Here is a 25,919-nt window from a genome sequence, read left to right as displayed (position 1 = left end):
CTGTATGGAGTAGGCCCTCTGGCCCTTCACACCACACCACCCCAACAACCTCCAATACACTTGATTAACCCTAACCAAATCACAGGACATTTTACAATAACCAGCTAACCTGCCCGGTCCGTCTTTGGACTGTGGGAGGAAACCAGAGGACCCGGGGAAAACCCATGCGTATCGCAGGGCGGATGTACAGAGGCTGCTTACAGAACGGCACCGGAATTAAACTCCAAACCCCGGAATGCCCCGAGCTGTAATAGCATTGCACTCACTACTATCCCACCATGACACCCAAATCAAATACTGCTGCTGCATAAGAAATCAATGATAAAAAACCTGATCTGAAGTTTCTGTCATCCTTGTGCTGTTTAAGAGTCTCTTAAACACTACAGCACTTCAGCCCACGATGCTATGCCAACCTTTTAACCAACTCTATGATGAATCTAACTTCTCCTTCCTATATACCTCTCCATTTTTCTATCACCCTTGTGCCTATCTGAGGGTTTCTTAAATGCCCCTAATGTATCTGCCTCCACCACCACTTACCACTCTTTATGTTAAAAAAAACTACCTCTGACAATCCCTCTACTCTTTCTTCCAGTCACACTAAATGTATGCCCTCTTGCTTTGGCCATTGTCACCCTGGGGAATAAAAGACACTTGATAACATCTTGCCAGAATGGAGTTTCAAACTCCTTTTTCAAACTTTGCAACTCTGGTCAAGGGCACATGAAGAAAGTGACCTGCCCGTTAGCCTGGGCTAGGACATGAACATTGATTTGGTTATGTTGTCAGGGAAGTTGAAGAACTTAACAGAAACAACATATCAACAGGGCAAATGCAAGGAAGCCTCTTCCACTGAGGTTGTGTGAGACTAGGACTAGAGGTCATAGGTTAAGAGTGAAAAGTGAAATACTTAAGGGGAAGCTCCTTCACCCAGAGGTTGGTGAGAGTGGCAAAGAAGCTGCCAGTGGAAGTGATGGATGTGGGTTCGATTTCAACACTTAAGAGAAGTTTGGAGAGGTACCTGGATGGGAGGGGTATGGAGGGCTACAGTTTGGGTGCAGGTCAATGAGGTTAGGCAGATTAGTAGTTCGGCATGAACTGAATGTGCTGAAGGGGCTGATTCTGAGCGGTAGCGTTCTAGTGTTGGCGACACACATTGCCTTGTGGAGCTGTAGGTGTTACATGGGGGGGGGGGCAAGGGTGCCCAAGGAGGACCCAAAAGCAGGACACAACCACGTTTTTCTAAGGTTCAATAAAATAGAGTTTATTACTCTTTACAAGGAGAGCCGTGACACAAGGATAGAACAGGGAAATCAAGGAGGGCAAAGAGGAAATGGGAATAGGCGTAATGAACGAGGGCTCAGGCCCGGGACTAGGCTGGGACTCAGGGTCTGGGGGGCCAGGACTTGGAGATCGGGGATCAGAGTCAGGACTCGGAACACAGACCTTGGACTTGGAGACTTGGAACGCCGCAGCCAGGACTTGGACACTTGGAACTTGGATCACCACTGCCAGCACTTGGTACTTCGGACTTGGAACAGCAGGGCCAGGACTTGATACTCAAACACAGTACATGAAACACCGAGCCAGAACTATGCCTTAAGACACCAGGCATGGAGCCGGGACTCCTCTTCTTCAAGGGACAGACTTAAACACAGGACATGAAACACCGAGCCAGGACTCCACTTTCAGACACCAGGCATGGAGCCAGGATTCTTTAACACAGGGTCAGGACCGTTCTAGGGTACAGGGCCGGGACCCCTCTTTAGACAGGACATGGATACGGATACCACACAACGACAGTCCATTCGAGTAGCGGCAAATGGCCTGCCTACTGAACTGGATACAAGATGACAAGACAACGGACGGTACTATCACTGGACCCAAGTTTGTTCCAAGCTGTGGGAGCTCTTAACTCACCCCTGTTGGGTTAACCTTTCCCGGACCCACTCTGTCAAGGGAAGGCAAATTGCTGGCACTTGCTACGGGAGGAGTCTTGGCTTGCTCCAGCAAGAAACTTAGTTGGCTCCGGCTAGATGACTTTCGCTCGCGGTAGCTACGGTGACTTCGCTAATGCTCCATAACACTCTCGCACCCAACAGCTGAAGCCAGGGGCTTATAAGCTGCCGGTTCAGTTGAGAGTAGATTGCCTTAATCACCAAGCTCGAGGGACACGGGAAACAGAGAATTAAAATGGAACAAGGAGTCAACGGTCCAGATCATAACACAACCTAGATAAATTTAAAGGGAACCTGATCCAGACCATGACAGTAGGTTGTCCATATGGGAAGGTAGAGATCAGTATTCCCTATGGGGCCACGACTGTTCTGATCTTAAAACACCATTTTCATCAATCAGCCAAGTCTGCAGTAGTTCTGTAAAGGAATTGATGAATTTCATCATTGTTGTGTATCTTCACTTAGCGATGACTCTTCAGATATTGGAAACTGTCCACGTTTTCTAGGTCCAGCCACAAATCTTATTGTCAGATGGTGGTTTGTACCATCTACAGTGGATCTTTATTTTGTGGACATTCGATGCGAGGCTGACCTGGATCTTTCCAGTAGTTCACTAACTCTGTCCGAGATCAGTTTACCCATGTTGTTAACTCTCGGTGGAGTGGGGTCTTGGGTATTAAGTAATGTAGTATTAGGGTAATCGCTGAGTCAAGTATGATGTTCTCCTAAGGCAGGTGTTCCCAACCTGGGGTCCACAGACCCCCTGCGTAATGGTGTTGGTTTCTGCCGTAGAAAAAGTTTGAAACCTCTGTCCTAAGGGGTTGTCTATTGGTAGGGTTTTGAGTTGACTGTAGAGACTTCATCCGGGATGTTACAATGAATTCCCGTAACGGAGAATGCCTGTGCATTACTTTGTTTAACATGGGAGGCTACAGGAAGGGCAGCCACCACGTGGTCCTTGGCAGATCAGGGTCAGGGTCAGTTGGCATGGAACTAGGGAGCCTTCACCACTGCAACCTTCCTCCACCTTCACTGCCAAGTGATGTGTTATCATCTTCCGCCAGCTCTGCAGTGGGGGTCTTGGTTGGTTTTCTTCTTGTCTGGAACCTCCCTTTTGACCTTACCACCATGGGTGACCCTGCTGGGAGTTAGGCGTCAGGTGACTAAACTCCAGATGGCTTTGCTCTCAGGATCTCACGAGCCTCTTGGCCACGATAAAGTGGCAACTCTTGGAGAATAGCTGATGACAACGGAGCCAGCCAATTAATGCAATATATACATACACATCATTTGCGTACTGCAGTTCAACTGCTGAGATTGGGTTGCCCAAAGTGGAGGCAACATAAATTGGACAGGTACATTGGTCCAATGATTTAATTATTGGACGGCAATACTTTAATCCAATAATTTAATTATTGTGTGGCATGGTAGCAATGCGGTTAGTGCAATGATTTACAGTGCCAGTGACCTGGGTTCAATTCCTACTGCTAACAGTAAGATGTTTGTACATTCTGCCCTGGGCATGCCAGCTTCCTCACACATTCCAAAGATGTAAGGGTTAGGGTTGTGGACGTGCTCCGTTGGTGCTGGAAGCATAGTGACACTTGCAGGCTCCCCCCAGCACATCCTCGGACCGTGTTGGTCGTTGACGCCAAGAAACTTTGGAGCTTACGTGGTAGTCCTGATGAAGGGTCTTTGAAGGGCCGATGTTCATGCCATCAGGTTGGACCAGATAGAATATGAAGTGTCCTCATATCTCATATCACCCTCTCTCACTATGGGACAAATAAATTTAATCTTATCTATTCCATAAGGAAGCATATTAGAGGTAAGGTGAAGCACTACGGAAAAGAAAAAGTTTGAAAAAGGCTTTGGTACAATGATTCAGTCTTTCTTGATTGGTTAGCCATGATTGGCTCTACTTTGAACCCTTAGGTTAGCAGTACAGCTTGCATGTCTTTGTGACGTTAACATGAGATGATGTGAAATGAACATTAGATGGAGATGAATGTTTATGGGCAGCTGAAATTGAGGAGGGTAAATGACCATTTCCTTCCATTCCACAGTGAAAGACTTAGTGAAATCGAAAAAAGGTCTGTAATTAGCGGTGGTCCCTGGAATTGACATTTAGTGACGATCATGTCCGCTTCATCTCTACGGGATAGACTCCACACTATGACTCAAGAAGCAGATCTTTGATTACTGGAAGGTGGCTTCTCAGTGGAAGATTGTGGTGGGGGTGGGGGGGGGGGTAGATCATTCACTCTGACCATAATCAAATCTGTCTACTTTCCTTTGGTTGGTATATCTCTCTTTCCATATGAGAAAAACTAGGTTTTGGGTCTGTGATAAAAATTTCAGTCAGGATCTATTTGCTCCCAAATACTTGTTTTTTTTTACAGTTGCGATATGGCCTTTCCACTAATTTTAGGTCAGAGTGGTGACAATTCTAGGCTGAATAGGTTGTTGGGGTCAAGCACAGTGATATCAAGGGTCAAGGACAGAGTCATGGTTGAGAAGATCTTCAAAGTGTGCCTTCTAGTGAACACTGATCCTCTCTGAATCCTTGATAAATTCACTCATCTTGGTGGAGTGGGTATTTAGGTTGCTGAAAACATTTTAATCTCATAGTTGTGAGTGAGTTACTGGGCCTTCTTCTTCTTCAATAATGCCAGTGTTTTACCCAGGATTCTTGTAGAGAGGGAGAGAGGGAGGGAGAGAGGGAGAGAGGGAGGGAGGAAGGGAGAGAGAGGGAAAGAGGGAGAGAGAGGGAGGGAGGGAGAGAGAGGGAGGGAGGGAGAGAGAGGGAGAGAGGGAGAGAGGGAGAGAGGGAAAGAGGGAGAGAGAGGGAGAGAGGGAGAGAGAGAAAGAAAAAATGTTAATATCCATATTAAAGCACAGGGACTCGAGGTTATAGGCTAAGGGTGAAAGCTGGTGTTTAAGGGGAACCTGAGGGGGAACGTCTTCACACAGAGGGCAGTGACAGTGTGAAATGAGCTGCAATATTTGGGTCGGTACCTGGATGGGAGAGGTGTGGAGGGCTGTGGTCCAGGTGAAGGTCGATGGGACTAGGCAGAATAACTGGATGGTCTGAAGGATCTGTTTCTGTACTGTGGTGTTCTATGACTCTATGATTCACCCTGTAGAGTTAATAAAGACTTCAATTAAACTTCTGGTTTAAGACGGCGCTACCGAAGACATGCGACAGCTTATTTGTGATTCAAGAGCAAAGAAATTTGATTTAAAGCATTATTAACAACACTTTTTTGAAGTAAATTGTGGTAAACTATCTCCACAAACAATGAAGAGGTGAGGGAGGGCAAAGGAACTGGAGAGATGTGCCCTGCTGGTGTGCTGCAAAACTGACGCACTTGGAGTTGGAGCCGTGCTGGTTGGAGTGGATGATTCAGAGGGGAGAAGACGGGATGGAGGAGTCCAACTTCACAAGGGATGAGGGTGGATTGTTCTAAGCGCTGAGCCGATTTGGTAAGGTCAAGAATGGCTTCTTCGGCAGTAAAATCCCGGTCTAAAGTGAATCGCTGGGTGGTGTGTTCTAGGCCCGGAGCAATCTGCCGTGGTGAGGCCAGGGTCCTAATGCGAAGTACAGTACGCTGTTTGGACAATCTAAACGTCGACTCAGCTAGACTGGAAAAGCAGGGTGTCGAGTGTCAGGCGAGGTTGGATCGTACTAAGTGTTGAGCCGATTTATAGAGGTTGAGAACGGCTTCTCTGCAGCAAAATCCAGGCCCAGAGTAATTCACCATGGTGGGGCCCGGTTCCTAGTGGGAGGTTCAGACAATTTAAAAACCTGCCCAGATGGTCTGGGGGCTCCTCTCTCCACGACGCTAAGGCTGTGAGCCAACCCCCGGCTGCTGTGCTTCGTCTCTGCGAGCTATGCAGCATCTTGCCCCGCTAATATAATGAACTAAGTACCAAGGCTTTGGGCCTACTGCCCTGAGCTGCTCAGGGGATTTGGATCCAAGAACGCAGTTTGGTTCAGAATGCTACTGTTGTTCCTAGCTTCTGTTGTTTACATGATTTGTTTTTTTCTCTCTTTCTCAGTGGGCACTGGGGGCTGGTCTTATTTTTTAAAATTTGGTTCTTTTGGGTTTCTTGCTTTGCAACTGCCTGTCAGCAAACAAATCTCAAGGTTGTATACACTTATACATTTTTGAATAAATGCACTTTGAATCTTTGAATTACCTGTTGCAGAAAGACTATTAAATGGTTCCCTAGTATGATAAAATGGATTTTTGACCTCACAATCTACCTTTTTATGACCTTGCATTTTATTGTTTACCTGCACTGCACTTTCTCTGCAGGTGTTACACTTTATTCTGCATTTGTGGCGACCCAATTACTAGCACACTCGAACCGGCGGACAATTAGCCAGAGCCAGAGACAAAGGTAGATAGCCTCAAGGAGTTTCAGTTACTTGCCTCTCGAAGTATCGAGTGGGGGAGACAGGCTTTAAAGCAAGACTGTGTTTTTGAAATAAAGAGATTCTGTGGCTGCTGTTTATCGACTCTGTGTCGTAATTTCAACGCTGCGCATAGCAGCCCACCACATTGGTGACCCCGACGGTCCAAACGTTTTTTTGGACCGGAGATGGCAGACGCTACGTTTGTTAACGCGGTTTCCTTGCAGCTGCCAAGCTTCTGGACGCTACAACCTCACCTATGGTTTCAGCAAGCAGAAGCCCAATTCCATGTTCGGCAAGTAACCTCAGAGGACACCCGTTACTACTACGTGGTGAGCTCCCTCGACCAGGACACAGCGGCCCAGGTCGCGGAGTTCGTACAGTCTCCCCCGGTGGACGGCAAGTACACGGAATTCAAAGCCCTGCTCATAGCGACTTTCGGGCTCTCCCGCCGTGAGCGAGCTGCCCGTTTACTGCACCTGGATGGCTTGGGAGACAGGCCTCCATCAGCTTTAATGAATGAGATGTTGTCTCTGGACGACGGACACACACCCTGCCTCATGTTTGAGCAGACATTCCTGGAGCAGCTGCCCGAGGACATACGCCTGCTGCTGTCCGACGCGGATTTCAGCGACCCCCGGAAGGTGGCAGCCCGGGCGGACTTGCTGTGGAACGCCAAGAAGGAGAGTGGGACGTCCGTCGCACAGATCACCCGGCCACGCTCCCAGCAGCAAACCAGTCCAGGCCCGGCCGCAGAGCCCGCTAAACCCAGAGGCCGGGGTGTGGAGCCCAACGAGCAATGGTGTTTCTACCACCAGCGGTGGGGCGCAGAAGCCCGCCGTTGTCGCCCGCCCTGCCAGTTCCCGGGAAACGCCAGGGCCAGCCGTCGCTGATGGCCACGGCGGCTGGCCATCGGGATAGCCTCCTGTATGTCTGGGACAAACAGTCGGGACGCCGGTTTTTGGTCGACACCGGTGCCGAGATCAGCGTTTTACCTCCGACGAGTTACGACACCCACATCAGGGCGCCGAGTCCCCCCCTACGGGCCGCGAACGGCAGCACCATAAGGACTTATGGCACCCGTCCGGTGCAGCTACGGCTCGACTCCAGCAAGTTTACATGGGACTTCACACTGGCCGCCGTAGCCCAACCGCTTCTGGGTGCGGATTTCTTGCGGGCTCACAGCCTACTGGTCGACCTGCCCAGGAAGAGACTGGTTCACGCCGAGACCTTTCAGACATTCCCCCTGGGTGCAGCCCGGTTGCCAGCCCCTCACCTCGGTTCCATCACGCTGTCCGACAACGACTTCACCAGGGTCCTGGCGGATTTCCCATCGGTTCTGGCACCACAGTTCACGGCAGCCATGCCCCGACACGGGGTACAGCACCACATCCTGACCCAGGGACCACCCCTCCATGCCCGCGCTCGGCGGCTTCCCCCGGACAAGCTCCGACTGGCGAAGGAGGAGTTCAAGAGGATGGAGGAACTGGGGATCATCCGGCGGTCCGACAGCCCATGGGCCTCCCCCCTGCACATGGTGCCCAAAGCATCAGGGGGCTGGAGACCATGCGGTGACTACCGCAGGCTGAACGAGGCTACAACACCGGACCGCTACCCGGTGCCGCACATTCAGGACTTTGCAGCAAACCTGCACGGCGCGCGGATCTTCTCCAAGGTAGACCTCGTCCGAGGATACCATCAAATCCCGATGCATCCTGACGACGTCCCCAAAACGGCTCTCATCACCCCCTTCGGCCTTTTTGAATTCCTCCGCATGCCGTTCGGCCTGAAGAATGCCGCACAGACGTTCCAGCGGTTAATGGACACGGTGGGACGCGACCTGGACTTCGCATTCATCTATTTGGACGACATCCTCATAGCCAGCAGCAGTCGTCAGGAGCATCTGTCCCACCTCCGACAACTCTTTGCCCGGCTGAGTGACTACGGTCTAACGGTCAACCTGGCCAAATGCCAGTTCGGGCTCGACACCATCGACTTCCTGGGCCACAGGATTACCACAGACGGGGCAACCCCTCTGCCCGCTAAGGTAGATGTGGTCCGCCATTTCCCCCGACCCACCACGGTCAAAGGCCTCCAGGAATTCGTAGGTATGGTCAATTTCTACCACCACTTCCTCCCTTCAGCTGCCCGGATCATGCGCCCCCTGTTCGCCTTGCTGTCCGGTCCGGGCAAGGACATTACCTGGGACGAGGTGTCCGCCGCCGCTTTCATTCAAACGAAGGATGCCTTGGCGAACGCCACGATGCTAGTGCACCCCAGAATGGACGTCCCTACCGCCCTCACGGTGGACGCATCTAACACGGCAGTCGGTGGGGTACTGGAGCAGCTCATCGCGGGCCGCTGGCAACCTCTGGCGTTTTTCAGCAGACACCTGCGGCCACCCGAGCTCAAATACAGTGCTTTCGACTGGGAGCTGTTGGCGCTATACCTGGCAATCCGGCATTTCAGGTACTTCTTAGAAGGTAGGCCATTCACCGCGTTCACGGACCACAAGCCGCTTACCTTTACATTCACAAAGGTGTCCGATCCCTGGTCGTCCCGCCAGCAGCGCCATCTGTCCTACATCTCTGAATACACGACGGACGTACGGCACGTCTCGGGTAAGGACAATGTCGTGGCGGATGCGCTCTCTCGCCCTAACATTCACGCCCTTTCCCAAGGGGTAGACTTTGAGGCGCTGGCTGAGGCACAGTTGGCAGATGAGGAGATCCCGTGTTACAGGACCGCAGTCTCCGGTTTACAGTTCCAGGACCTCCCCGTAGGCCCAGGTGAGAGGACCCTACTCTGTGACGTCGCCACTGGCCAGCCCCGTCCCGTCGTCCCACCACCTTGGCGGCGACGTGTTTTCGACTCCATTCATAACTTGGCGTACCCCTCCATCCGCACTACCGTCCAGATGGTCTCCAGCAGGTTCGTTTGGCACGGACTCCGCAAGCAGGTCAGTGAATGGGCCAAAACGTGCATGCACTGCCAGACAGCCAAGGTGCAGCGACACACCAAGGCCCCGCCGCAGCAGTTCCACCCCACCCACCGGCGTTTCGACCACATTCATGTGGATATCGTGGGCCCCCTGCCAGTGTCGCGCGGGGCGCGGCACCTCCTCACTATCGTGGACCGGTTCACCAGATGGCCAGAGGCGGTCCCACTCACCGACACCACCTCCGAATCTTGCGCCCAGGCGCTGATCACCACCTGGGTTTCCCGCTTTGGTGTCCCGGCCCACATTACCTCCGACAGAGGCGCCCAGTTCACCTCCAGCCTCTGGTCAGCGATGGCCAACCTGTTAGGGACTCAGCTGCACCACACCACTGCCTACCACCCGCAGTCGAACGGACTGGTGGAGCGTTTCCACCGCCACCTGAAGTCGGCTCTCATGGCGCGCCTGCGAGGAGCTAACTGGGCGGACGAGCTTCCCTGGGTCCTACTCGGCGTCCGCACGGCGCCCAAAGACGATCTGCACGCTTCGTCGGCCGAGTTGGTGTACGGCGCACCCCTGGTCATTCCCGGGGAGTTCATACCAGCCCCAAGGGGGCGAGAGGAAGAACCCGCAGCGGTCCTGGACAGACTACGCGAGAGACTCGGTGCCCTGGCCCCCATACCCACTTTGCAGCATGGGCAGCACCCGACCTGCGTACCCAAAGAGCTGCAGAACTGTAAGTTTGTGTTTGTACGAAGGGGCGGACATCGGCCACCGCTGCAACGGCCCTACGAGGGGCTGTTTAGGGTGATCAGAAACAACGGGTCCACATTCGTGCTGGACGTTGGGGGGAGAGAGGAGGTTTTCATGGTGGACCGACTCAAACCGGCCCATGTGGACCTGGCGCAACCGGTCGAGTTTCCGGCACCGCGGCGCAGAGGCCGACCTCCCATACAGGGCCCGGCCCAGACTGTGGACATTGGGGGGTGTACCGCCGGTTCTGGGGGGGGGTTATGTGGCGACCCAATTACTAGCACACTCGAACCGGCGGACAATTAGCCAGAGCCAGAGACAAAGGTAGATAGCCTCAAGGAGTTTCAGTTACTTGCCTCTCGAAGTATCGAGTGGGGGAGACAGGCTTTAAAGCAAGACTGTGTTTTTGAAATAAAGAGATTCTGTGGCTGCAGTTTATCGACTCCGTGTTGTAATTTCAGCGCTGCGCGTAGCAGCCCGCCACACATTGTTAATTTTTTTTAACCTTGCTGTACCTCAGTGCTCTGTGTAATGATTTGATGTACATGAAGAGCATGAAAAACAAGCTTTTCACTGTATCTCGATACATGTGACGACAATAAACCGATTCCAATTCCACATGCCCATTGTATATTCTTGCAATGAACTAATATATTAAACTCATCAGTGACAGAATCCGAACCCTGGACACTTCAAAATGAAGCCAAGGAGGAATTCTGTTCCATCTTTGTCCACAGTTCAGAGACAAACTGATCCTTCTGGGTAATACATGCAAGATGCAGACCCCAGTCAGTTTGGGTTGGTAACGTCTCCTCCACAATCTCCATCAGCACAGATGCACCACAAGGCTGTGTGCGTAGCCCCCTGCTCTACTCACTTTATACTCATGATTGTGAGGCTAAGTAAGCTCCAACACTATTTTTAAGTTTGTTGGCAACACCTCTATTGCAGTTTGAATCAAACACAGTGATGGATTGGCATGTAGGAGGGAGATTGGGAGGTTGAATGGTGCCACAACAACAACTCAACGGCAGCAAAACCAAATAGATGATTATTGGCTACAGGAGGAGGAAACTGGAGCCAGCTCTCTCTCGTTAGGGGATAGGAGGTGGAGAGGGTCAGTGACTTTAAATTTCATAGAACCTATGACAAAACTCTTGGTTTCTCAGAGAATGATCAGGACCCCTGGGAGCTAATTAGCTGTTAATGGAAGACATTATTGATTTGGAAGCTTCACCATGCCTCAGGGTAAAAACAGCTCCATAGGCAGCTAAATAATGTGGAACAGATAATTCTGCTTAACATGACAATGAATAAGGAAATAAAATTCTAAAAAGATCTTCATTATACTGTATAAGATTTACTCCGTTGTGTGCTTTTGTTAGCATTTGTAAAGATATTTTAATAGTATGTTCCTTGATGATAGTACCAATTAGAATAATTATCAGCCCATTCCAATGATTGTTCTGAGTCACAGAAGTGCCTGTGTTTCTGTGTGGGGCGTGGACTGTCATTGAGTGAACTGTGACATAACCTGCACTCTGACTTTATCACCTACAGGTCCTTTTACTGTGAGACTTAATCAATGATGCCAGAATTCAATGGAAATTTATTATCAAAGTACATATATGTCACCTTAGATACACCTTCTTGCAGGAATTCACAGTAAATACAAAGAAACAAAATGTAAAAAACTGCACACAGTAAAGACAGAAAATCAGCTAAAGTGCAAGGAGACAATAAATTTGCAAATACAAAACAGAAAATAATAATTATAATAAATCGATAAGTAGTAAATAATATTGTAAACTTGAGTTGTAGAGTCTTTTAAAGTAAGTCCCTAAGTTATGGACTCAGGTCGGAGTTGAGCTGAATGAGGTTATCCACATAATTTGGAAGGCAGGGCTTAGTCAAGATGGCGCTAGACAGCGACTCCTTTGCTTTGATCTTCGGAAACAGCTCTATTTCCATCTTTAATATCTCTATTTTTCCCTTTCAGGGTTCTTATGAATACCCTGAACTGGAGTTACACGCTGATTTTGGTTCTTTGCAGGAATGGGACCCGCTCCCGAGGTGTCATGACTGGCTGTTATCAGATATGCCAAGGGCTCAGCCTAAGATTTCGGTTTGCCTTTGGAGGCCTATAGGATCTCAGGGCTCTGGAGACAGGTGGATCGAAGGTCGGTGTCCCGGACTGGTGTGTCGCAGGGAGCTGTAAGATATTTGGCTGTGTGCCCAGAGACTTGAGATCTTTGGAAACAGAGCTTGGAAAAAGAGACGCAACAGACTTTTAACATCGTAAACGAGCGAGTTGTTTGTTATGTCTCCCCTCTCGCTGTGAAACAGAGACACCTCCTTCTCCCTTATTAGGGAGAGAGGGAGCCTGTGGTATGTTGAATACCGGGTAAACGTAGTCATTGGAGCACTGCAAGTCTGTGTCCTTGCTGTTGCTTTTGCTGCACCCTCGAGGGCTCGGTGGCGGGTGCTGATGCTGTTTCTTGCCGGTGGAGGGAGCTTACACGTGGGATGGAGGGGAGCTTTTGGGGGGGGGACTTTGGGGTTCTAACGTTTAACTACCATTCATTCTTTGGGGCATTCCTCTGGTTTCGTGGATGGTTGCGAAGAAAAAGCATTTCATGATGTATATACTGTATATATTTCTCTGACATTATATATACCTTTGAAACCTCTGGTTCAGGAGCCTGATAATTCAAGGGTAATAACCATTCCTGAACCTTGTGATGTGGGTCCTAAGGCTCCTGCACCTCCTTCCTGATGGCAGCAGTGAGAAGAGAGCATGGGAGGTGGGGCTTCTTTGGAGCAAGGTTCACTTTTCTTGTTAAATCAAAATAAACTTTATTCATAATTTAAACAATTAAGAATAAACCGTGCAACGCCTTTTCATTTTCTCCACCATTCCAAAGACTTACAGGTCAATGGGTTAATTGATCACATGGGTGTAAATGGGCGGTGTGGGCTCATTGGGCCGGAGGGGCCTGTTAACATGCTGTATCTCTGAATAAAATAATTAAATCGATAGATAACGGAGGCATGAAGGGCAGATGTAACCAGATGGGGGAGGGGATGGGTAGAAAGAACCCAGGTGGATGGGTGCATGGATGATGGCTGATCAAAATCAGAAAGGTGGGCCAAGGGAGAAAAGCTGGGTGGACTGGTTGGAATGGGAAAGTAATGTGGAAGAGGGTGTTACCCTAAGTAGAAAAGTTTAATATTCATTCTGTTGAGATGTAGGGAGTCAAGAACCCCCACCATCCAGGCCCCGCTCTCTTTTTGCTCCTACCATCGGGCAGAGTTACAGTAGCCCTAGGTCCCACACCAACAGGTTCAGGAACAGTTACTACCCTTCAGCCACCAGGCTCCTGAATCAGCATGAGAACTCATTTCACAACCTACAAGCTCACTTTCAAGGACTCTACAAATCACATTCTTAGGATTATTTTGTTTGCACTATTTGTCTTCTTTTGCACATTGGTTGTTTACCAGTCTTTGTTTATGTATAGTTCTTCATGAATTCTACGTATTTCTTTAATTTTTTAAATGCCTGCAAGGAAATGAATCTTGGCATAGTGTGTTCACTCAAGTCAAGAGTGATGTTCTCCAAAGGTATTGTCGATTGCTGAATCCTCAGGTGGCTATAGAGGCTGATGCAGGATCCACATAACCGAGACGTTAGGGTAGATTTCCTTAATACAGGATGCTTGTGCGTGACTTGGTTTACCGTGGGGTGGATGATACATGGGGCACCCGCCACATGATCAAGTCAGGATCCAGTGGCATGGAGTGCAAGACAACTGGGGACCCTTCACTGCTGTGGCCTTCCTCCGCCCTCACTGCCGTTGTGATGTGTCATCATCTTCCGCCAGCTCCACCGCTGAGGCCTTGATTGGATCGCTCTTTGTCTGGAACCTCACCACCATGGTGATCCCACCAAGAGCTAAACTCCAGACGGCATTGCTCTCATAATCTCAGGTGCTCACAGGAATCTCCACCATGATAAGGTGATGATCCTCAGTGAAGGACCTCAGGGTAATATACTGTGTGGTAACACATATGTACCTTGATAACAAACCTACTTTGACTTTGAAATATGGGGCACTGTTCTTTTAGTTTGCCTTTGGCCTCACCATGTCTGTGCAGGAATGGGAGAGCCATTAAAGCGATGAGTGCTGAAAGATAAAGAGAGAGCTCAAATGCTCTGCCAAATGGGCACCTCGTCTTCACTTGGATCTTGCTGACATGGAGGAGGCCATGTTGAGTGCACTTAGTGCAGAAGATGAGATGGATGAGGTGCTTGGGAATCTCTGCCTCATCTGAAATAACGGTTTACATCCCATGATGGTGATGACAGCAGACCGGTGGGGACAATGTTGCACCTACAATGGTTGTGGGGGAAGAGTACTCGAAGAGAGTGATCACCACAGAAAGCAGAAACATGGAGAGGAGTGTATAGTTGTTGTTCTTGTAGTTTAATTTGCCTATGTTTGCTTCTATTTTTAATATTATCACCTTTATATATGTAATTGTTCAATGAATTTTTCAGTAATTACAGTTGCTTCTGTACTTCCTTCTGGAAATTTCTTAAGTTTCAGTAGCAGTTGTCATGCTGCTTGAATCTGGCTATTTTATGTTAATTGTCATCACTGGAAATTTTTTAAAATCTCTGGTCCAAGTATGAGACGGACACAACTGTTTGATTCCTTGGTCTTTCTTTGTTCGTTCTTTGGTTTTGAAACAGTTACTGAAATTGATAGCAGTAAGTTTCATCACGTCTGGATTGCAGAAGCATCAGGATCCGACTGAGGGGAAGAATGGGAAAGATATGATTTGGTTGTGGGATCCTATAATGGCAAGGATTGATATGCTGGATGCAGAGGTTAGTGGTATGAAAGGCAAGGCCTTCTATCTCCTATTGAAGGGTCTTGACAGAAAATGTTAACTGTTTAATCCCCCTCCATGTCTGCCTGGCCTGCTGAGTTCATCCAGCACTTTGTGAATGTTGCTGAAGACTTTCAGCATCTGCAAAATCTCTTGTGCTTAAGCCCTTCTCTGTTCCATCTGAAGGGATGGGGTGGAGGATGGTGGGTGAGAGCAAATGTCCTGGAAGTGGTAGAAAGCAGGTGGAGGGGAAACCATGTTTTATGCAAAATAACACATCTGACGATCACTGAAATGGAAAGCCTGGAATGAAATTTGGGAATAGATGTGGACAAGTCAGAAAATGAGAAGATGGTAAGGGAGGCAAATGCAATGCTAGCATTCACTACAAGAGGACCAGAACATAAGAGCAAAAATATGATGCTGAGGCTTTATAAGGCATTGGTCAGCCTGTACTTGGAGTATTGTGAGCAGTTTTAGGCCTCTAACCTAAAAAACAGATGAGCTGGCATTGGAGGAGGTCCAGAGGAGTTTCACAAGAATGATCCAGGGAATGAAATTATTAACATATGAGGAGTTTGACTGTTCTGTGTCTGTACTGTTTAGAGTTTAGAATGACATGGGATCTCATTGAAATACTGGAAGGCCTAGATAGGGTGGATGTAGGGAGGATATTTCCTAAAGTGGGTGAGTTTAGGATCAGAGGGCACAGCCTCAGAATAGGACACCCTTTTAGAACAGAGATGAGAAAGAATTTCTTTAGCCACAGGGTGGTGAATCTGTGGAATTTATTGCCATGGACGGCTTTGGAGGCAAAGTCATTGAGTGTATTTAAAGCAGAGATTGATAGGTTCTTGGTTAATCAATGTATCAAAGGTTACAGAGAGAAGGCAGGAGAATGGGATTGAGAGGGATAATAAATCATCCATGATGGAACGGTGGAGCAAACTCAATGGGCCATGTGGCCTAATTCTGCTCCTATGTCTAATGATCTTAAAATGAAAGTGATATCGTCCTTACAAAGACACGGTGGGAGTTGGTGTGCTCACAGAAGGCACAGGTGGATAACTTGTCCCCTGAGATTGAAACGGTAAGATCCAGAAAACTGACAGAAGTGTCAGAAATGGCCCAACCGAGTTTGAAGGCATGGTGGAGGTCACAGCAAGGATGATAAAATTGATGGGTTGCACATCAGAGGGTAGCACCAATGTAGCCATGGAATCTGTGGAGGAAGAGCTGTGGAGGGTGTCAGGGCAGAACTAGAACTGTTCCAAGCCGCTAACAACAAGGACATTTGTAGCCGGAACCAATGCAAAGTTTAGAGTTCATAGTTCAAAACAAGCTTATTTTCAAAGTACTTGTATGTCATAATATACTCCCCTGAGATTCAATTTCTTGCAGGCATTTACAGGAAAATAAAGAAACACTAACAGAATTTATTAAAAACTATATATAACAAAGACTGACAAATAGCCAATTTGCAAAAGTAGATGAACTACAAATACCAAAGAAACAAATAATAATATTAACAATAATTATAAATAATAGATAAGTAGGAAAAGTAAATAAATAAATAAAATTGAAAACTTGAGTTGTAGATTCCTTGAACAGGAGTCCATAGGTTGTGTTCAGTGATCAGTTCAGTGCTGAGGTGAGTGAAGTTATCCTCGTTGGTTTAGAAATTTGCTGGTTGTAGGGTAAGTGCTCACAGCTACACCTTTGTAGAAAATGGGAGGAGTTGCAAGAGACATTATTGAAGGTAAGAACAAATCCTGCCGGGGTTCGTGGAGGAGAATTGTTTGGTTCTTTATTCCAGAAAGAAGCAGAGACCCGAAGATCCTCCTGGTGGGAGGTGGCCACAGCAAAGACGAAAGACAATTAGAGCCAGGAAATTGGAAGTTGACAAATGGTGGAAGGTAATGATAACATTGAACACTAGAGCACAGTACAGGCCCTTGGGCCCACAGTGTTGTGCTGACCTTTTAACCTACTGTAAGATCAATCTAACTCTTCCCTCCTACACAGCCCTCCATTTGTCTATCATCCACGTGCCTATCTAAGAGTTTATGAAATACCCCCAATGTATCCGCCTCTACCATCACCCTTGGAAGTGCATTCCATGCACTCACCACTCTCCATGTAAAAAAAAATACCTCTGACATTCCCCCTTGTACTTTCTCCCAGTCACCTTAATATTATGCCCCCTTGTATTATCTATTTCTGCCCTGGGGAAAAAAGTCTCTGGCTGTCCACTTGATCCATGTCTCTTATCAGTTTGTACACCTCTATCAAACCACCTCTCATCCTTGTTCGTTCCTGAGCTCACTCAACCTATCCTCACAAGATATGCTCTCCAAACCTGGCAGAATCCAGGCAAACCTCCTCTCACCTTTTCTAAAGCTTCCCCGTCCTTCCTATAATGAGATGACCGGAATTAATACTTCCTGCATTTGCCTTCTCATTGTCTGTGTGAAGGTGCTGCTCTTTTTTGCAAAATTCAGACACAAGAAAGCATCCCGGAAGTCGGGGGAAAGGGAATGAACAACAGCAGGCACGACGGAGTTGAGGTACCAAGAGATAGCTTCCGTAGGGAAAGAACAGGCAGAAATAACGGATCTACGAGGACAGTCTTGTTTGTGGAACTTATGTAAAAAAGTAGAAACGTGAAGCGTGGGACTGATTGGAGGCCATGAAGGGAAGATCTGCTGGAACCTAACCCGCTGTGGATTCCTGACAAGTGTTAATGATTGGAGCAAATCACATTTAATCTAATTATGGAATTTCATTTTAAACATCTGTGTAGCTATTCTCACTTGCTGACCACATAAGGCACCTTAGGTTCCACACCACCAGGTTCAACCATCAAGCTCCTGGACCAGTGTGGATAACTTCACAACACTGAACACAACCTCCTACCACCAAACACATCTCCAATGGGATTCTACCATCAAACATATCTTGACGTCTGCTTTCTGCAGGGATCACTCACTCTGTGATTCCCTTGTCCCCACTAATCTCCCTCCCGGTGCTTCACCCTGCAAACAACCTAAATGTTACACCTGCCCATTCACCTCCTGCCTCACCTCCATTCCCCTCCTGCCTCACCTCCATTCCAGGCCCCAAACCATCCTTCCAAGTGAGGCAACACCTCACTTGTGAATATGCCAGGGTCATCTATTGCATCTGGTGTTCCAGAAGCGTCCTCCTCGACATTGGTGGGACCTGTCATAAATTGGGGTCTGCTCCATGGGCACCTTCGCTCCATTCGCCAAAAGCAGAACTTCCCAATGGCTGAATATTATAATTCCCATTCCCGTTCCAAAATGTAAGTCTATGTTCTCCACTTCTGGCACTAAACCATTGTCAGGGTGGAGGAGCAAGACCTTATACTCCATCTGGGTAGCCTGCAACCTGATGGGATGAATATTAATTTCCCTGCCACACCCCTCTACGTCTATCTGCCACTCTTACCCCTTCTCACCTGCCTATCATTTTCCCCTGGGTCCCCTCCTCCTTGCCTTTCTCCTGCAGTTCTCTCTCCTCTTCCAACATTCCTTCATCTCCAGTCCTTTTCCCTTCCCATCCACCTGGCTTCACCTATCACCTTCTAGCTAGTCCTCCTTCTTCTCCTACCTTTGCATTTTGGCATCTACCTCCTCCCTTCCCAGTCCTGAAAAAGGGTCTTGGCCCAAAACATCGGCTGTTTATTCCTCTCCATAGATGCTGCCTGACCTGCTGAACTCTTGCAGCATTTTGTGTGTCACGTCCTCAGTATTATTTATTTATTACTATTTGTTTCTCTTTTGTATTTGCACAGTTTGTCTTCTTTTGCACATTGGTTATTGTCCGTCATAATGCATAGTTTTTCATTGAGTCTATTGTATTTCCTTCTATCTACTGTGAATGCCTGCAAGAAAATGAATCTCGGGGTAGTATATGGTGACCTATACATACTTTGATAATAAATGTACTTTAAACATGAGCGTGTTTGCGATTTCAGTGCCAATTTAATGAAAATATATCCCCCAAATAACACGTTAGATTAATTTCAACTATAAATCACAAATTTTCCTGAGGTTTCAGTAAAGTGAATGTAAATGTGCTATTGTCTGACACTTGTGTATGGTTTAAATTTCTATTGTTGATCACTGGACCTAACTGGCTCTGAAACAGGAAACTCGTGTCAAATATAACAGCATATTTACATAACATATATTAAATAGAGTAAATAGATCAAAATACTCCACATAATAGAACAAAGAATTAGGAACAGGTGTGGTCGAGTACCTTTTTTTAAAACTAGAGTCTTTGAGAATGGAAGGATTTGGAAAGCAGTTAAGAGATTCATGGGATATATGTATATTCCTTTTGTACAGTAAACTTTCGTAGCTGATCTTTTGGAAAGCTACATTACTGAAATATTTGAGTAACACACACAAAATGCTGGAGGAATTCAGCAGTTCAGGTAGCATCTATGGAGAGGAATAAACAGTCGATATTTTGGGCCGAGACTCTTCAACAAGACCAGAAAGGAGGAGGAGGAGTACAAGCTGGCAAGTGATTGGTGAAACTAGCTGAGGGGGAAAGTGGGTGGGTGGGGGAGACGGGATAAAGTGAGAAGCTGAGAGGTGATAGGGCTGAAGGAGAAGGGATCTCACAGGAGAGGAGAGTGGACCATGGGAGCAAGGGAAAGAGGATAGGCAAGTGAGGAGAAGGGATAAGTAGGAAGATAGAATGGGGAATGGAGAGGGAGAAAAGTGGGAAGGGGGAGAAATTTCTAGAAGTTAGAAATATCAGTGTTCATGCTGCCAGGTTGAGGCCACACCGACGGAATGAGGTGTGTTTCTCCAACCTAAGGGTGGTCTCAAAAAGGCCACGGACCGACATGTAGGATTGGAAATAGGAAATAGAATTCAAGCAGGTGGCCAGGAGAATCATAAACACACATTTGTTTGTGGCTTACTGGAATATTGTGTTGATACATGTGAATGGCTTTGCCCATGTTAACAGACATTAGTGTTTTCAATATGGTAAAGACAGTAAGTATCTTTTAAGTCTTCTATCTATTTTGCATTTATTTGACTATGGATAACGGAACTACATATTTTATTGGTAGATTTATAATCAAGCTACAGAGAATATGAACTGTTCTTGCTTGTATTTCCATATTTCTTTAGTTACCGCCCTGCTCTTAAGAACAAGTTCAACGTAATGCAAACTATATGAAAACATCAGCACACCTGTTCAATCTACTATATACACTCATGGGCCATTTTATTCAGTACACCTGCTCATTAATGCAAATATCTAATCAGCCAACAATGTGGCAGCCATTCAATAAGTAAAAACATGCAGACGTGGTCAAGAGGTTCAGTTGTTGTTCAGACCAAATATCAGAATGTGGAAGAAATGCGATCTAAGTGACTTAGAATGTGGAATGGTTGTTGACGCCAGACAAGGCGGTTTGAGTACCTCAGAAATCTCCTGGGATTTTCACATTCAAACAGTCTCTAGAGTTTACAGAGAATGGTGTGAGAACAAAAGGAATCTAGTGAGCAGCAGTTCTGTGGGCGAAAATACCTTGTTAATGAGAGAGGTCAGAGGAGAATTGGGCAACAGTAACTCAAATAACCATGCATTGCAACAGTGGTGTGATGAAAAGCATTTCTGAATGCAAACCACGTCCAACTTTGAAATGGATGAGCTGCAGCAACAGAAGACCATGAACATACACTCAGTGGCCACTTTATTAGGTAAACGAGTTGGCCACTGAATATATATGACCTCGTAAAATGATATGCGGGATCAGTGACTGGCTACATAGGGAAGCTTCATTGAGAACATTAGCATGATTAAACACTACACTGCCAGGGCAAACCGGAAACCATGGCTGACTGTAGAGGTCCGTGCACTACTTAGCGATTGGGATGCTGTCTCCAGGTCGGGTATAGGACAACTCTAAGTTTAGCAAGAACTGCTCCCTCCTGTGCCACCTGGATGGCAAAGTGTGAGTATGCACAGGAAATCTACGGGCACCTCTGTGACACTCCGGCGACACGCGGCATTTGTATACAAACTGTAACCAATTACAAGTCCACGCTGTGCGTCAACGACAGTGACACTTCCCTTCCTTTTAGGCTGAATGCTATTGACGATTTGACCAATTGAATGATGTGATATCGAGGACAGCCCCCTCTCTTCCAGAGGGACAGACACCCTGACTGGCCTCAGGTGCAGGGCCGGACGACATAGCTGTTCAAGTGCAGACTGTGCAGTCCAGCTTACAGAGGTCTCAGTTGACATCTTTAATATCTCTCTGAAACAGTCCACTGTCCCTGCAGGCTTCAAGGTAGCGACCATCATTTTGGTGCACAAGAGAGCAATGATAATTAGCCGAAATGATTACCACCCAGTAGCACTGACTTCAACAATCATGAAGTACTTTGAGCAGCAAGTAACGGATCATATAAAATCCCACCTTCCAGCTACATTGGACCCTTTCCAGTTCACAAACTGCTCAAACCTGTCCACTGATGATGCCATAGCCCTGGCCCTCCGCTCTGTCCTGTCCCACCTAGAAAAGAAAGCCTCATTCACCAGGATGTTGTTCATTGACATAAGACCATAAGACATAGGAGCAGAATTAGGCCATTTGGCCCATTGATCCAGTTTTCCTCTCAGCCCCAATCTCTTGCCTTCTCCTCAAATCCCTTCATGACCTGACCAGTCAAGAATCTGTCAACTTCTGCCTTAAATATACATAAAGACTTTGCCTCAAGAGCTGCCCAGAGCAAAGAATTCCACAGTTTCACCACTCTCTAGCGGGAGGGTAAACTGTCTTTGTTGGAACCAAACAGCTCTCACTGCAGCTGGATCATGGAGTTCTTGACGGAAAGACTCCAGTCAGAGTTGGCAGCAACATTTCAAGCTCCATCACGCTGAGCCCTGGTGCCCACAGGGGCTGTGTGCTCGACTCACTGCTGTTTGGGTTGCTGACTCACGACTGCACTGTCAGATCCAGCTCAAACCGCATCATCAAGTTCGTTGATGATACAACAATGGTTGGCCTCAGCGGCAACAATGATGACTCGGCATACAGAGAGGAGGTCGAGGCTTGCTATGTGAGAACAGCAATCTGAGTTTCAATGTGGAAAAGGCAAGAGATGATTGTGGATTTCAGAAAGGTGCAGTTTGACCTCTGTCCATTGCACATCAATGGCTCTGCCACGGAGAGAGCGAAGAGCACAAAGTTCCATGCTGTGCACATAATGGACGATCTAACCTGGACCCACAACACCTCCTCATTAGTCAAACATGAGGAAACCTGCAGATGCTGGAAATTCAAGCAACACACACAAAATGCTGGTGGAACGCAGCAGGTCAGGCAGCATCTATGCTGCTCCATACGTATTGTGAGCGCACTTGGTCCATGGAATGTTGTTTCATTTGATTGCATATCTGTACAGTCAGATGACAATAAACTTGAACTTGATTGGTTGCTTTGGTGTTACAAAACAAATAATGGTCAATCTTTGCTGAATTCAAGGTGTTCCATTGCTTGTAACAAATATTAGTTGTTTTCTGCTTTTCCACCTCTGAGAAAGTGTGACCTGGGAAAAAAAAAAAGAGGAAATGCTATAGTCATCCAGATGGAACAACTTCTGAGAGGAACTGACAAGTTAACATTTTAGGTACAATCTCTCAGAAAAGCAGAACAAGTAGATGTTCTTCCTTTCAGATAAACAAGTCACACCCTCAGCATCGGTGCGTTCATGTTCATGCCCAGATTCATATTTAATTATCACATGTACATTGAAACATACGGTGAAAAGCGTTGCTTGCATTAACAACCAACACAACCTAAAGATGTGCTGGGGACAACCCGCAATTGTTGTCACATGTTCCAGTGCCAACGTAGCGTGCCTACCACGCTTGACAGAACAACACAGAACACAACAAAATAAAACTTACAAAATGACAATGCAACCAAAGCAAAACAAGTCCCGTTCTCCCTCCTACCACCCATGTAAAAACATGGTCCTCTAACCCCAGGCCAGGTCATCTTAGGCCACCAGCCTTCAGTGGATTCATGGGTTTGCAGACATTGACTTCCGCAGCAGAGTCGCAAAATCAAGGTTCCAGCCATTGGTTCTCAGCTCCTGGATCTCTGATTGACCTTCAGGCTTAGATCTAGGGTGCCAACGAATGAGGACCTGAGCATTGGACCTTGTACACCGGTCTTGCCCACCTGCGTACCTAGGAGGTCACCAGCCCTCATTCTTTTCCTCCTGCCTGCATAAACTCTGAACACGCTAATGACTTGGTGATCTGGGTGGGGGAGGCACCAGACCTCATCCTCGCTGGCCAGCTGGCTCGACATTGGACCATGGGTGTCCTTTGTCACATGTCCATGTCGCTGGCCTTCCAACACATATCAGTGGCTTATACTCCAGCCGGCCCTAACTGCTACTTACTACTCTATTAATTACACTTTTTCTGAAAAAAGATCACTGTAATCAATAGCCTGTAACTTATCTTTTGGCCGCCTGCATCACCTAGCATTTTAGCGGTGAGAACTGAAGTCTCAAAGGTTCAGGACAGTTGCAACGTGGTGTGTATGGGGCCTGGGCCTGAGAGTGAGGAACAAGTCAATGTATGGCTGTTGCTGGAGAGGACTTGGAGCCTATTCAAGGCAGCAGATCTGAGACGAGGCGGAGTCGAGTTGGTAGGGCACAGGTCCAAGAACTAGGAACAAGCCAATGTTTGACGATTTAAGTGCCAGGCCAGATTGGAAAGGTCAGGTGAGGGCCAAATCGAGGCAGTGGGGCCCGGGCCCAAGAGCATATCAAAGCAACAGGGCCCTGGTCTGAGAGCGATAAAATGACCTGATGTTCGGCTGATTTAAGCACCAGGCCAGATTGAAAAGGTCAGGGTGTCACGGCTGGAGGTGAGGGATGGGCCAGTGTTCAGCTCACTGCTTAGTGAGGTTTACTCGTCTCTGCACTGAACTGAGGCTGTGGCCTGTATCCAACAGGCTCCTGGACCAGATGCAAAGTTGACTGGCTTCATGGCTCTGAACTCTGTTTCGTTAACTTTAGTTCTGAGTGCTATTTGCTTGCTTTGTATTGTTTGGACGATTTGGGTTTTTTTTTTGCACATTAGGAGTTTGGCAGTCTTCTTTTTTAATGGGTTCCATTTGGTTTCTTTGTTTTGCAGCTGCCTGTAGGGAGACAAATCTCCGGCTGTATACCTATAATAAATGGAATTTGAACTCTGAACTTTGAGTTCCCCAACATTCCTATCCATAAACCCTAACCTGACCCCTAACTCCCCTCTCTGTCCTCAAAACATTTCTACTAATCTAAGAAAACTAAAAAAAAACAATGTTTCAATATGCTGGATATTTATTGTGGATTTCTACTATCTGTAGATATACTTAGACAATTATTTATAAATAATTGTCCAAAATCTATGTTGCAGAATCCTACTTTCCCTAGGCATATTCCAAATATTCCGATGGAATCTGTGCTTTTATTATCTTGATATCAGATTTTCCGATGATCACTTGCTGCTCTCTGTTCTCAAGGCAAGTTCCATCACACTGACTCCACAGAGCCCTGGCACAGGATTAACATTACAGAAGTCATCAGAAATTCTAAATTCTTGATGAGTCTGATACTTGATCCTCACTCCCCCAGTGATTTCCCCCAGCTCATGTATATGTCACTGTATACTATCCTGAGATTCATTTTCTTGCAGGCATCCGCTGTAGAAAAAAAAGGTGATGCAATAGGATCAATGAAAAGCTACACACAGAGACTGATAAAATAACCAACGTGCAAAAGACAAGCTGAGCAAATACAAAAAACCCCACAAATAATAGAAAAATAAGTGAGTTGTGGTGAGTAAAGTTATTCACACTGGTTCAGGATTCTAATGGTTGAAGGATGATAACTGTTTCTGAACCCGGCGGTAAGCTGTCCCAAACACATCCTCTCTCCCTCTCTTTCCTCCCAACAAAAATATTACAAATCCTGCCACTTTGTGGAATCTGTCTTTGCCCTCTTTGCGGGGCATAGTCCATGATCAAGAATGGTTTCTTCAGTAAGATGCAGTATAATGGGACCTCAGGCTATTTTCCATATTCAAGAATCGACAATGCATGCCGACAGCTTATACAACAGCACAGAGTATCCTAACTGGTTGCACAGTGATCTGGTCTGGAAACACCAAAATGTAGGGGATACAGCCCAGTCCATCACAGGGAAAACGGAGCACATCTACAAGAAAGCAGAAGCCATCATCAAGGACCGCACCATACAGACCATGCTCTCTCTATTCTCACTACTACCATCAGTCAGGAGGTATGGGAGCCTTAGGTCCCACACCACCAGGACCAGGAAGTTCTCACCCTACAACCACCAGGCTCCAGAACCAACGTGCACAACCTCACTCACCCCAACACTGAACACGCACTTCCAGGTCACTTCCTGACCTGAAGACAAGGTCAATTATTTCCTTTGCGGCACGGTAGAGTAGCGTTCAGTGTAAAACTACCACTGCCTCAGTGACCTGAGATCAATTTCCGATTGTCCCCATGACCGTGTGGATTTCCCCCAGGTGCTCCTGTTCCACAGACATACAGTTATGGTTAGGAAGTTGTGGCCATGCTACGTTGCTGCAGGAAGCCTGGTGACACATGAAGGTTGCCCCCAGCAGATCCTCGGACTGTGTTGGCTGTTGACGCAAATGGCATGTCTCACTGGATGTTTTGATGTACACGTGACAAATAAAGCTAATCTTTCGTTTTTTTCTCTGCATATTTAGATCTACAGTTGGACAAGTTTGTCATGTTTTGCACAGTGAACATGCCTGTATCTACCCACAGCTCTAATCCTGACCTAGGTATACCTGTATGTATGAATCAACAATCATCACATCCTGATTTAAATTT

General features: G+C 47.2%; 1 pseudogene; it reads left to right on the top strand.

The window, feature by feature from the left end:
- Nucleotides 1-25,919, top strand: part of LOC140714761 (uncharacterized) — a 65,708-nt pseudogene that overhangs the window by 39,054 nt on the left and 735 nt on the right.

Source organism: Hemitrygon akajei, chromosome 1 (assembly GCF_048418815.1).
Source record: "Hemitrygon akajei chromosome 1, sHemAka1.3, whole genome shotgun sequence".
Classification (NCBI taxonomy): Eukaryota; Metazoa; Chordata; class Chondrichthyes; order Myliobatiformes; family Dasyatidae; genus Hemitrygon; species Hemitrygon akajei.
Note: the sequence above shows the minus strand (reverse complement) of the source record. Positions and strands in the feature narration are given on the sequence as shown.